This window comes from Nomia melanderi, chromosome 6, assembly GCF_051020985.1.
Source record: "Nomia melanderi isolate GNS246 chromosome 6, iyNomMela1, whole genome shotgun sequence".
Classification (NCBI taxonomy): Eukaryota; Metazoa; Arthropoda; class Insecta; order Hymenoptera; family Halictidae; genus Nomia; species Nomia melanderi.
Genome location: NC_135004.1, coordinates 5,428,732 through 5,444,205, shown reverse-complemented (window position 1 = coordinate 5,444,205; position 15,474 = coordinate 5,428,732).

Below are 15,474 nucleotides of genomic sequence, written 5' to 3'. Positions count from 1 at the left end.
AGGAAAGAGGGTGAAGAATCAGAGAAGAAAACCTACGGGATCCAGGAGTTAGACGAATCGAAGTACCCAGGTCCGAGGAGGAGGGCAGGGTACTCGGAGCTACGTGTCAGATCAATCATACACCGTGCATTCAGGCGTCCCGCTGTGGTACAGGACAACTAGCCCCGCAATTCGTTTCCGCCGCTCACCCCTCGACCATGGTCGTGGCTGGCTGAAAGAACGTGTCCGGGACCCCGTGGCAGGGCGAGCGTGGGCCCCTGACTGGTATCCACGTTCGATATGTTACAATAAAAGCACTATCCTAGCGCCGACACGTGATGACTCTATCGGAGCGGTGCCTGAAGGCGGCCGTGGCAGGGCCCCTGGCCTTTTCTCAGAATCACGCGCGTCCCGGGGCCCGGGATGCACCAGTCATCGTCGGGACGTCGTCGGCGCGTTACATGCCCCCTTCTCCTTCGACCTCTCCGCCGATTCTCGTAACTAACCACCATCCGTGCGATCGGGTTGACGAAACTTAAGAGAAAGAGAGCTAGACGCTAAGGGGTAACAAGATGAAGAAAGCTGCCGCAACAGTTCCTCCCTCTCGCCGCTTTGTGTTTCCCACTCCGAACAACGTCCTGCGGGCACCGTTGCTCTCCAGGGGAAGATCGAGCTGGCGCGAAATGGATCTGGCATTTCGAACGCACGATGGACCTCCTGCCCCTCGTCCACGTCCCTTTCTCTTCTTCGGGTTTATCGATACTATCGGCATGATCCCGGCGCCTTGGTGCCTGCCTCGGTTAGGCGTTACAATTTAAACGAATCACGCGCCGCGATCTTCGGCCTGGGCCCGGCATTGTCCACGTCGCGTCTTCGAGACGATGAAATCGTGGAACGGCGTGTTACGTATACTCCTGCAGGTCAGCCACGGAGATCGTTACCTAGAATCTCGCGCGTGTAACGGGACCGTCCTGGCTTCAGTGCCCAGAGAGCTTAGGAATTGTTACGGGCCGACGAAGATTGTCGCGATACGGTATTCTGGTGGATGGACTCGTTTACAGCGCTTTCAACGCCTTTTCCGTAGGCTATTGCTGGGATCTTGATGGTTTTGGGTATTGTATTCGGGGTGGTTTTGCTGAATGGGCTAGACTATAGGCTAATTAATCTATAGGGTGATTAGGAAACACGTTGTCAAAGTTTGGTAACTATTTTGCTATTTCCAAAAATGAAAATGTATTAGATGAATATTGATCCTTTCAATGTTCTTGGTGATTCTATTGGGAAAGACTAGAACCTCACTCAGATTTTACACTCTGAATATCTAAGATAACCAGAAAAGGAATAAGATATCTAAGAAAGAAACGAAGGAGTTAAACCGAGAAGCAACAAGATACCTAATTCACTGGTGCGCGGAATGAAGTTGCCAGGACTTTTTCCACGTTCACGAAGTTTCCTCGGTGGATTTCGAGTCTCGTGTTTGATCGTATGCAAATGGGATTTGGCGAATCGCATTCGATTGCGGTTCTCGCGCGAAAAGAGCACCGGTCGTATCGGATCCGTTGCGAGCCAGCAAGCGCGAATCAATTTTTCAACGATACATCGCCGCCCATTGTGCTGCGTTTATTACAAGCCCGTGGCGCTCGTTCTTATTAGATACTTATCGCTTGGCCCGTCCGTCGACTGCGATCGACTGGCCCGCTCGAGCGTGCAGCGTCCGGGACCGATTTTTACCCCTCGCGAGTCGCGCGCGCTGCGTTGCACGTGGCCGAGATTACAGGGTGCGCTACCCTCCTGCTTCAGCCACCCGAAGATTATTCAAATTCGCGGCGACCCCGCGAAGATTTTCGACTTCCCGACACCCGAATATCGCCAGGACGGAAAACGCTTTGTTTCGGAGACTGCGTGATCAGAATACGAGTCGCATGGAAATAGGGACGTTCGTTAACACTAGAATTACCAGATGGATTCAAATGATTCATTCTTAATTTCTTCCTATATAGTTAATAAAAACGTATAAATGTTTCTTCGACAAAGTATTGAAAAAATTGATTTAGTAATACTCGACTTGAAACATGAAACTCTGAATAAAAACTCGCTTACAATTTATATAAAGAAGCTTAATTATATAAAGGCAATCCTAATGTTAACTTAACGTTCGAGACGTTTTAAATCTAAAACAAGTATGTCGGTAAGCTTTAGTAAGACGTTTTAGTTTTCTCGAGCATCAATTGTACTCGTAAAAGTAAACCCTCAAAGAAACAGTTTCCCCGAAGAGAAAAATGATAATACAAAACGATAAATGGTCAACAACTATCATTGTATTGCAGAATACATTTGCGAAACCTCATCGTCAAATGCCGGTTACGACCGTCATTAATCCAAAAAAAAAAAACATCAGCTGAGGCACGCTTTAAAAACGCCTAAATCATCCTCGCGGGACCGCAAGAACGATTTCATTCGACATCTTCGCGAGAGACCGCGCTAGCCGCGGAACGTTTCGAAAAACCGTGGAAAATCAACCGATGTTCGATCGCGGCGCGTCCCCGGGTCCATTGAACGCGATTCGCGCCCCGCCAAGAATCCTTAATTCCCGGCCAGCCAGTACCCATTTACCTTGCGGTCGGCATGTGCAATTGCATCGGCGGCGCAAGTGAGTCCCTGATGCGTCCTGCGGTCAAACATCATCACCGTAGCTCACGCGGCCCGACACGGGACGCGGCAACCCTGCGGGACCTTCTAATATTCGAAATTGCTCGTCCTGGCATGTTTATTTGACGTCGGGGCTGCCGTGCTCAACCCCCGTCCAATTTGCCGGCTGACATTTTTCAACTCCTTCTGCCAAGCCGCGACGTTCTTCTGCCTTCCTTTCTCTCTTTTTTCCCTGCCTGCTTTTTTTCCTCTTCCTCCTCTTCTTCTTTTCATCCCGCCCCGTTTCTATCACTCCCCGAGAGCCTCTCTTCCCGTTCGCCGCGTCAACGCGACATGAAAGACCGAGGATTCGGAAAAACTCGCTAACGGTCCCGCGGAGGCAAGTCCCAGCTTCGGCCAACGAGACTCAACACTAAAAGCGTATCTTGCCCGCATCGAGTCGCGGAGATTCACGCGCGCGTGAAGCTTGAAGCGTTTATTTCGATGATTTATAACGAGAGAAATTCGTCGCTTCGATCCGCGACGGGTGAATCTAAATGAGCGAGGAGCCTAGATGCCTGCGGGAGCGCGTACTCTTGCGAGCGGTATTCTGCAACGGTTTACTGGAACCCGTATAATGAAGTGGGCAGCGATTAATTCGTATAATTACTGATTCGAAAAATCTTGTCGGCGTCAGCGGGTTCACGCCGGTATTTCTTGTTCATGCCCTGTGGACCATGCTGATGGTAGTTACTGCAGTTATTGCGTGTTTATAAGGTGTGCCTTGTAATTTATTTGTAAGATTACAGGAATTATTATTGGCAAGGGAAAAGGTTAACGTACTATACGGGCTATAAGGGAGTACGTATTTTTTTAATTTCTGTTCAAGTGTTTTCTCTCTTGCGACACTGTGAAGAATTTTATTTATTTCATAGTTTTTCTTATAATATAATATATCAAGATTAAAATTCGAATTAGAAATGTTGATAAATGTTACAGTAGAATGTAGTAAATTATCTCCAAATAAAGTGTCACATCATTCGTAAAATACCTCCGATAACTATTAATCGATTAAAAAGAAGAAGCATATTCTATAGACATAAGAAAACAATTATTCCCTTCGTTCCGACGTAGCAAATTGAATTAAAAAAGAATCGCATCTGATAGAAGAAATGAATTTTTTGCGTCGTAGAAGCACGTTGCAGCAATCTCGTTCGACCGATGCCCAGATCTGCAACAATCTAATACAATGGAACGAATCGCGCTTCCGTCGTTTCAAAGCGTAACCACTCGAAAGATTTATTTCCAGCTTGGAGCGATTGAAAGTGCAATCCCGGAGTAGAACGCGGACAATGCGTGCACGGTGAATTCGCGATTTTTCCAAGACCCCGGCGCGGCGAGAGCCGTGCGGCCAGCGAGCGCTTAACAGCGGACTGCAAGCGCGCGATACGCCGCATTATGCATCGTGCACAACAACGCGCACCGCTCGCATCCGTCTAAACGTACACCGGCGATAAATCGGATAATACAGCTAGCCGTGTAGCACGATATCGACAGTACGTATAATTAACACGGCTCGCGTTCTATGCAATCATTCGAATTATCCTACTAATTATCGTCTTCGGCTTGCATCATCGGATTGCGAACCGGCAAATCGTACAATACTCGGCCCGATTCGAAGGAAAATGGTTTCCATCTCCGGGCAACCGACATTGACTTACCGTCGCTCTAATTGAACGTAATAATCGAAACCAAATCTGCTAATATCCAACACATTGAATTTCTACCTATGTACTTAATGTAATTTTTGTCGAGTATTTTCAAGCATCAAACAGAAAAACACCATATTTAGACTTTTCCTATCTTTATCTTTGTAATATTGAAATTTTTATATTTTGTAGTTTATACATATTTTATAGGTAAATAATATAAAAAAAATTGTTCGAAGGATTGCAATTAAAAATAAAGAGATGAAAAGAACAGCTCTATTTTCTCAAAACGATGTAAAGAAAATCATGAAGCATCTGTGAAATTGATTTTATCGATGTCTTCCTTTGAAATATCACTAGTCGAAATCTACGATCAATCCTTCCCTGGTTTTGGAGAATATTAAACGAAACGCGAGCTAGACGGCACGTTGCATAATACATTTTTAATTTCGCCGGTCGCATTGTTGAACCATGCCACAATATCGCTGACGGATCTATGACGAGATATCGTATGGTCGCATCTCGGTCATTAAGCCTCGCGCTTTTTGCAAAACGAGCAACGATCCCTATCGGTACAAATGAGTGTCATTTGCGCGTGGGCCCCAGCGACGGGACACCAAACTGTTAGACGCATCTCTTGTCCGTGTACAAGCGACATTTTCCACTGTTACTGCATTGTTTTTTTTTCGTTCCATCGTTGTCGCACCGGTTCACGTGCACGCGTGTGCGTGGACAGTGGCTATTCGATACTCTCTCTCCTTCTAAAGTTTCCGAGGAATTCGATCGAGCATTCGTATTTCAAATTACTACAACGATTATTCAAAGTTAAAGATTTTTGAAACTCTTGAAATCGTGAAAAAATTCAATATGATAATGAATGTAATAATTCTTGAAGGCTCAACACAAAATGAAGCTCTGTGAAATATTCAAATTTTCTTGTAATAATCGTAATTGAAATAAAACAGAAATATTGTTGTTCCCAGAGTTTCTGTTTCGTAGATATCCATTCGTCGGACTTATCCATTTTCTAAGATAATAGAACAGGATGCTGAGATTCTAAAGAATACCACGCTTGAAATTTTTTAAAAGCACCGCAGATACCGTAAATGTGGAAAGTCCGCGGTCCAGTAATTCAAGTATCAATGTAATTACAGACCCGCTACGGAGAATCCCAGCCTCGATTCGTACCCGTAACGTATTCGATTCAAATATGGCGGACGGTGACGAGTATTAAATTTTGAACGCCCGATTCCGAGGACCGCGGAAGCTGTCCGTCACGATCGGCCGTCCCGATATGTTCCGAGAATCCATTTCGGCCGAGGTTAAAATATTCTGCGCTTAGCAGCGAGCCGACCCCGAAATGTGCTTATATTAGCCGCGGCTCGCCAATTTGCGCTTATTAATTCGAATTATCGCTGCCACGTGGGTGTCCGACACAGGATATTAAAACCTCTGACCTTTCGACAGGATGAATCGTGCCGAAGTTCAGCTCGGCCGTAGTTTCTGTCATGGCGTCCCTGCATACTGCAGCGTGCATGTAATACGCAACGCGAAATTCACTTACCCAACAAGAACGGGCCGCTTGCTCCCACGATCAACAGGCTGGATCGAAACTTCGATGTCGATAAATTACAACGCTGCGAAACTCGCCGCGCCGGCCACTCGAGCGACGGCAAAATTAGACGCTGTTAACCGTCACCCAACCATTGCCGGGTCAACAACGACCCGACGCTTTCATAAACTGATGGAAGTTTTAAATTTTCCGCAGATTTTGGTGTGAAACTACTGTATCAACGTGCATTTGATATTACCATAAGCTATAATTTTGAATTTGAGTCCTACATTTGACAGAGTTCTTTTGTTTCAGTTTAGTGCGTCGTAAAGAGACTCATTACGATTTGATTTTATATGGGGAGAATTAAATTTAGACTTACATTGATTCCATTTTTATTCTTTTAATGTTTGATTAGAGTGTATTAAAACTTTGAACAATAGAAATGACCTTTTACGTTTTATGCGAATGTTATATGAAGAAATTTATAAAGAGAGAATAATGTATCCATAGAAGATATTAATATATATAGCGTATCGTGAAGTATGTATATCTTGAAATTACAGAAGGATGTATTATTATACACGTGCTTTTGATTTAATCGTTAAACAAAGCGAAAGCATTTTACATAATCATCTCTTAATCGAATCATCCCTTATAACGCTATCCTATGAAATAAACATCTAACTAAATAAAACAACAATAAACTACAGACCTCGCTAGCAACATATTTACGTTAGATTTTACACTATTGCAATATTAAAATTATCTTCTCACGCTCAGCAAAATATCTCTAACAACGCAGCAATAATTTAGTAACAACATTACCTGCTATACGAGAGCCACTTGACAAATTCAAAAAGTGTACAACCATCGCCACCTATTGGATAAATCCCCAAGCTGTTCGCCGAAATTGATATTACCGACGCTGCGGGTTCGGCCGGAAACTCATAAAAGGTGTACATCCAACGAGCACGACGGATAATAATAATAATGATGACAACAGCGCGACAGATGTAGGACGCGTTTGAATCCCCGCCCAGGAACGCCCTCGAGGAGGCTATTGGCCCGATAACCCTAGCCCGGGAAAAGGCTGCCATGGCCGGCAGAGCCCGACGAACGATCCAATCAGAATTCGTGTCGGCCAAAACAAAAGGCACGCACCGTCCTCGAGAGGGTTGCAAGTCCTGAACAAATGAATGCCGGGCAACCCCCGAGGGGGTGTCGCGACGGTAAGGAGGACCCGGGAGAGAGGACGACGACGGGATTCCGGAGTTTTTGATGTATTAAACCGTGGGCTCTACGTGACACCGAATGCTAAGTAGACCCTTTGGAATACCACACGCTGGATTCGAATGGGCGAAGAGTACCCTCTCCGGGCTTTATTATTACGACTACCACCGTTATTATTATCATCATCGTCATCGTCGCTCCTCTCCCCACCCCTGCACCATACCTCTCACGCCTTTTATACCCTTCCTCCAACCATTCTAGCCCCCTTCCAGCCCCCCTCTCATCGAATCCGGCCAACCCTGCGGCTCGTCACCACACCGTCCCACCGTCACGCTCGATAAATTAAACGGGCAACTCGAGTGTGACCCACCGCGTCCAAGATCGCCATCGACGATAAGATCCCGATCTGCCCTTAAACGCGACCGCCTTTATCTAGATACATTTTCAACCGGTCCTCGTCGACGCCTTATTACGGACTCTCTTTTGACCCGATAAATCGTTGGCACGGTTTCCCATCGCGCGATGAAACACGAACGCGACCGTCCGATTCCGCGAATCGATTTGGCTTTCAGTTGGAAGATTAAGAAATTGGCGTTGATTTTTCATTTGGTTGCGATAAGGAAACCGCGGGTAATTTTGAAGGGATGTTGCTTGTTTTAGCTGCAATAGATTAGTTGGTTGCAGTGGATTCGTCCGGTTGAAGTCAGACACGGTGGATCGGAGCCACATATACGATTTCTGTTGTATGGTTATTTTGAACTGTGATGTATGAATACTGCGGTTGGAATATGATTGAATATAATGTTAACCGTTCATTTGTGATTTATGTTAATTTATTACGTACGTTAATCTATTAATCGATTCATACTTGTGGGAAATTGAATGTGAATTAGCAGTTAATTTCTTTAAACGGGTATGGAAGTTTTCGTAGTTTGTAAGTAATGAGTTGATTCATTTTTTTGTTATACAAAAGTGAGGTAATGAAATTATATCTACATAAGGTGGTAACTTCAGTATTGGCTCTTAAGTAATTTTCTTTATGAATTTATAAAAGAAAATTAATATTGTTACATTATGTATAGACGTTAAATGAGTTTGACTCTTCAATTGTTTCACTTATTTGAAGCACGAAACGCACGACGGACGAATGTTACTTCTTAATGTCTTCTACTTAGCGAAAGTCGAAACAATCATTGTTTGTTTACACTCTTTCTCTTATTTGACTAATAATCGTTATTTTTACTAAAGGCCTATAATTTGACTCCCCAATTGACTGCTGACGCGGGTCAATTAGGGACCAGAACGACAAAAGGGTGCGACGGGTTGCGGCCTCCTGCTTCTCGATCTTCATTTTCAGACATTTCGAAAGTGTCTCGTCACGTCCTGTTCGAACCTCTTTTAGCTACCGTCTTTTTTACTCGGTTGATCATTTACAGAAGCCGGAATATCTGTAGAGCAAAGTACACGTTATCTGTGATCTCTTTCAACTGCTAAGACGACCTCTGCAAATAGACACACATTTACCTGGAATCTCCCAGTCCCATCTGAACAACCTCTGTCATTGGAACTCGCGACAGACAAAACCGTTCGAATCCAAGAATGTTCAAACTTTGAACCAAAGTTTCCACAAAACGCTGATCATTTCATATGTAACAAGGTTAAAAACACATTTGCACCCATTCTCTTTAAAACGATTTCCCACAGATTCCAAGAATCTTTCGGTCCAACAGTTTTACCATTGATTTACAATTTACATGCTGAACTTCCAAGCGCATTTTTAAAAAAGAAAGAAGTTCAAATGCCTACTTCATAAAACCGCAGTTACATCAAGCAATATTTCCAGAACAAAGAATGATATTCATACGGGGAGAACTGTAGCGGAAGTCCGCGTATGTGTAATATTTATTCGAAAGAAGAAAAAAAATTTAGTAGAGCGGGTAACGAATTCTCCATGAAACGTTCGCTATCCTCGTTATTTACCCGTGACGCCGCATTACCCGGCGTCCGGCAAACGTGACGAAATAAACGTGCCCGTAAGGACGGAGAGTGTGGAAATCAATTTGATAGACGAGTGTACGCGTGCCGAATTACCTCTACGTGATGTCGGACCGTTTCACCATTTTCGCCATTATATTAACGACGAGACGAACACGCCGCGCGCGCCGCGCCAATGCCAGCGCCAACGCCGGTGCCCCGACTTCCCAGTCCCAGCAATGGTTACACGCGTATCGTAATGTTACCATGACGAACAATGGTAACATCGCGATCCAGGGCACGTTTCCACCCCGTGGCGAGGCAAATCGGGGAGAACGACGAGGAGGATGAGGAGGAGGAGGAGGAGGAGGAGGAGAGGCGGGAACGTCGGTGCCTCGACAACTGTACCTCGTTAATTGAAGTCCACCGGAAGACGGCCATTTTCAAAATTTCATACTCTAGGTGGCCGTCTTCCTGCCACGCGATAGCGTCCAGCCAAAAATGTATTTTTCCACGGATAATTGGCCGCGTCGGTGTTCGCGAAATTACTTTTTTTCCCGCGGCCGTTCTTTCCTCTTCGATTCGTTCGAATTACTTAATAACGCCTCCCTGCGATTAACAATTGTCCACCGATTGCTCGGCACTGCGGTAACTCGGAATATTTTCTTTTTTAACGGAGGAAAAGGAGATCGATCGCATAAGCGATTATTTATAACGTCCAACGAAGACTAACTTCTGGCGCTTCGATTGTTGGCAAACATCGACTTTCTTACGTTACACGCGTATGGATATGCGACACTGGCATCGCGGGGTGACTTCATTAAAAGTACTGTCGCAGCCGAGGAGAGTGGAAATATCGATTAATCTTTTTTTCGCGCTCGATATAATCCTTGACGGAACAAGGCAGTAATCCAGGCTCCTGTCAACCGTCCCGGCGTTCCGCTGGCTCCATCCGACGGATGAGACGGATTACAGCTCGTACCAAATTAACCTTTATCGCCCTCCCAACCCCGCCGGCCTTCGCCACCGCCCACCCGTCCTGCCTCCGCCCCCCCAGCCAGTGGGCCCAGACTCCGATACGTCGAGTTTACACGAAAACTCACTTAACCGGTCGCGATAACGCGAAACTAAAACTATCCCTCGGTGACACAACAGGTGTCCATGGAAGCCTCGATACGGATCGACAAATCTTCCGATTTACATGGTACGCCTGGTCGAGTCCATTTGCCAGCGATCGAGGCTCTCCGTTTCAACTCCTGGAATTGTGACAGCGGATCCGCCGATCACTGGAAAGAATTTTTTACGTTGCTTCGGTGGGTATTTACCGATGTTCCGTTGTTGTCATCCGGAGTCGGAGTTGTAAAAGTCAATCGCGTTTCGAGTGTTCGTCTCGTAAACGCGACCTTCCGCTACGACGATTATCAGTAAATACTTCGAATGCCCATCGATGTCGTTCGCAACGGTTAACGCGACGGGCACGAGCACGCTCCGAGTGATCTTAACTCCGATAAGGTGTGCACACGCCGTTGGAGACAGCCGAAATCGTGAATAGAAAAATGTCGGGCCGCCGTTCCTCCTGCACGTACAAAATGGCGTTTCTAGCCCTCAAGGGGTGGATACGCGTGTATATTCCAACCCCTCGCGCCAACCCCTCGGATCCGACGGAGGGTGAAGAGCCCGTAACGTTATGTAACCGTATACATAGCTAAGATCCTGGAGGGTCGTCAGAAAATCGGGCTTTGTCGCCTGGCCATGTGTCCCTAATGCGAGTCCCGTGGGGGGTCATTTCTATTCTATTTCCCTTTGACGGGGTGTGTCGAGCACAACCCCGCCGTGGCGGCTCTTATCGCGTATGGTAAATGCATCACAGAGACCCCACAAGGGTGCCACCCTGCAGATTGACGTAAAATCAATGAACGAAGTCAATGAGTCTCCCGTTCCCGCTTATCCGAAGGGAAGAGTGGAGGAGTATTATAGGGGTTACAACACCTCGTACACCCAGGATAATGTGCCTGTTAATTACTCGGAATCGCGCCGCGGAAGCCACCCGTAGGAACACGACCCTTTGAATCTTTGTAATTAACAGAAAATTCTCAATTTCGCCGTTGCGCTCTGCAGACAACAATTTATTTAATCTGAGGAATATCGTGGTTGTTGTTTCTTTACTTACTCTCTTGAGATTTCTGCGAGCAAAGTATGGTGGAGGGATTTAAAACGCCTAGTCAGTAATTGTAATTATTGAGTCAAATCACGAGTAATTTCTGCCACGAATGCTGGATATTTAACAAATAACAGTTGAATGACAAGAATATTTGAAACAGGATAATCGGATAACAGTTATCATATAGGAATATCCAAAAGTATATTTGAGATACAACAACAAGAATAAAGCGAAAAATTTCGCAATGTTTTCAGAGGCGGCCATTACAAAAACGGAAGCGCGCATGGACATGGCTCGCGGCACAGCAGCGCGTAACATTAAAAACGAATAGTCGCTCCGTTCGGGTAACTTCCACGCGCGAAAAAAACCATGAAAGGGAAGGAAAAAAGCGGCGAACGGTTTCGATCGAATAGTAACCGTTGCGAGGCAAACACGGCGCAAAAAATAATTGCTTAATGGTCATATTAAAATTGAATCTGTTCTGTCGGCTGGGCGACGCGACGCGACGCGGCAGCGTAATTAAAGTTCGAGTCGTTGCACAAGCGTCCCCGGTTAAAATTGTACCTGTCATAGGCCGCGAGAGGTAGCGGACGGCTAATCCGTGGCAGTGCGAGAAAGAAAAGCTCCATAAACTAATTTCCATGGGGGGGGGTTTATTTATATCCGCTGCGCGTGTAATCGACCCTCGGCTACCGTGAGACGGGAGGAAGCGAGAGCAGACCGGCGCCCGTGTATTTCGAAAGTCGAACAGTCATCGTTGCTAACGAGACGCGCGCGGACAGCCGAGGTCATTATTGACGTTCTTCTTTCGTGAATACCTCCGGTTCTTAGCGACAGACATTATAGCCATTGTCGGGGCACCGACCGATGCGGATCAACGCGCGTATAATACACGCGAGAACGTTACTGTCAAATCGCTCGCGCGGTTTCGAAATCGTGTGTCGCCGAACCCAGGGACCAAAAGACAAATCGGATCTTGCCTCTCGAATCGCTTTTGCCATTGAAGCGGGTCGGCGATAGAGAAATCGGTCGGGCGTAAGTGTGTCCATTCGTCGAGGACGCGACGGCCGCGTTCAGAGATTAAAAAAATCTATCAAAACGTTTGACGAGATCAGGAAAATGCACGCTTCTTGACATTTCCTCAATCCCGGTGAAGCCGGGGCAACGTGATCGGCTCGCCGTCATGCCGGGAGGATCCGCCGCCGGAAGGTGGTTCCGCTGCTCGCCGAGTTTTCCGCGGAAATGAAATAAAAACGACGACGAAATGCCTCCCTTCCGAACAGGTAATTCCCCGGCATTTCGCTCTCTCGCCTTCCCTCTCAGCTGCTGCGCGTCTGCGATCCCCATCGTGACCGGCCCCGTCGCCGACCTCATCCCTCTGTCCTCGCCAGGCAACAACAACGGTGTCCCCATCAGACTATACACACCATCGCCATCATCCCCCGGTTCTCGCGAGAGCGTCGCGTCGCCTCGTGCTCTCTCCCGTCGCTGCCGCTGCCGCCACCGGATTGCTTTTTGTTTCGTGCTTTGTGCCTCGTCCTTTGTTTCCGCGAGTCGCCACGAGGAAATGACAAACAAATGAGCGCCGGCTCTCTATAACGTCTACGGTGGTCGCCATGGCGATGCTCCGAACTGCGCCACGGTGATCAGCAATTTTACAGAGGCCGCTACCCACAGGATTCGCCAGTTTTCGTTCTGCGGGAATCCTGAGGTCCTGACCGTCGAAGGGAACCTTAAAACCTTTGTATTTTGTTATCTATATTCCTCATAGAGTAATAGAAACGTCTTTTAACTGTTTTCGTGTTGAGAGGAAACTTAGGTGATGGTTTGAAGAAATTAAAGTATTAAAAATGTGCTTGTTAAGAGGTTTCGTTGAATTTGAGAGAAACAAGGAAATTACAATAGTATCAATGCTAATCTCGCAGATTTTTAGAGCTTTTTCGTATTGTACATTATTGTCTGCTTTTCCAGCTTTGCAATAGTTTGCTCGGCGATATAAACTTATCCTAGGTTTATGAATTTGTATTTTTAAAAAGGAACATTCATTTCGTAAGATTTAAATTTGAAACAAAAATCAAATTTACAATATGAGCGTATTCGAGAACACTATTAATTTTTGGAACAGTTTCCTCCGCATCGACAACAAAATGGCGGTTGCCTCACGACTCTCCGCGCAATCTTGATCCCGCCACGTAGTGGGAATTGGTCCAGCCATGAGGGTGGCACCGCGTGTGCTATTCAAAGTCGATGAGTAGGTGAGCCATGAATTTTTCTCTTGGCGGTCTCCGTAACTATCGATTGTATTTCAAAGTCGATTGTGTCACCATTATGTTCGCGACTGGCAGAGAGCAAGAGAGAGAGAAAGAATGTAACAGAAAATGGGGACCCAGAAGCTCAGGGCAGAAACTGTGGGGCTGAAAGGGAAAGGAGAGACAGAGATGTATATACATATATATACAGAGAGAGAGAGAGAGAGAGAACGCGAGCAAGAGAGAGAACCCTAAAGTACGGAACGTCCAATTGACTCCGCCATATTGAGTTTGGTTCTATGGGCTCTCGAGTATACAGAGCTCTTGGAATCGAGACACGTTATACGATGGTCCGCCCGTAGAAGGAGCTTCTAGGGTAACTTCGTTATGGGGTTTCTACGTGACCAAAATCCGGGTGGATACAGAACTGGCGTATGTACGATACGTACCTCGAAAGTATATATCGTCGAAAGCGTCTGCTAATGTATTCCATCATTTCCATTCTTCCCGAATATAAGAATAAAAAAGAAGATATAATAATTTCGAAGACAGAAAATAATAATCAACGATCATCAAATAATTTCGGTTAAAAGAAAAGAACAGGGAAAGCGTCTGACATGAGCAAAATTCAAAATATTGTTCACACTTTGAGGTATAAATTAGCCCTGAACTAACTAAGAACTAATAACATTCGTTTACTCGAAAATGTACGATTGGAAATGACAAAACATCTGCTATCGCAAGTGTAAATTCAAATTTCATGTAAGCGTTATTTGACTTGATTTACTGTGTGACCGTAGAATACATTCAGCTACATTATATTGAAATTTTCGAGTCCAACATAATTAGATTACCACCGGTAACTACCGTTTACTCGAAAGTATCGCCGCAAGTTCACCGCCCAAGATTTCGACGAACCCCCGAGCCGGGTATGTACCATTGTGGGTCCCTGCCCGCGATATGTATCAAATTATCCTTATAATAGAAAATGGCGGCAACGTTACACCTACCAGGTGCTGTGCCAGGCGCCAAAGAACGTTCCACGGTATAAGAAACACAATGAATTATAATGCGCTCCGTGCCGCGCACAATAATGTCGCCACAATACCGTTTCTCGCTACAAAAGGTGTTGCTTTAATGGGAGTCCGGTTACACCGAGAAACCTTTTACCTATCGTCGCCGCTTTTCCCGCGCGTGTAAACAGCCACGACAACGACCGACCGATCTGATCATCCTCCGGTTAAAAAAAAGAGAATAGAAAAAGGAAACACGCGTTTCCCAGCGGGTCAAGAAATGGGATGCACAAAACGGCGGAACAACGATTCTCGATATTCTTGTATCGTTTTTAGTCACCATCGGACACATATCGGCTACTTAAGATTGAGTATCTCGTGGCGTACAAAACCTCGAACCCGCAAAGACCCGAAGAGTCCTGAAATTCGAACACGATTTGTATTTGAAAACGTCGAACGTTATTGTGCACAACGTTTTGCGATTGTGTCCGTTCACAAAGCGGAAACTCGAACTTATTAAACGCATTGATGACCAGCGACGAGGATTCTCGCATTTTAAGCGATACCGATCAACAACCTAAAACTCAGATAATTAAAGAAAGAGTAATTGCAATTTTATTGCGCAAGTTATATAATTATAGTGAGTCACTAAATTGGTCAATCGTATGGAAGACTTTAGCAAAGTTTCAGTAATCATCGGAGTATTAAGAAAAGTGAACGCTAAATTTGGCGATATGGTTTCCGTCGGACCGTTTCTACCTTCAACCAATCTTCCTACTCTCGATATCGTTTATTCTTTATCTGAAAATTAATCTTGAATTTCTTATAGGCTTTCTTAACACATTAGGCGCCGGCTAAATTTCAGCTACTATAAACAGGAGCGTCGGTGATTATATTGATACATTTTTAAACATCGATTAAACCAAAATTTCTAACTTACGGAAGAGAATAAGGAATTCGATTTTGTAAATTTTAC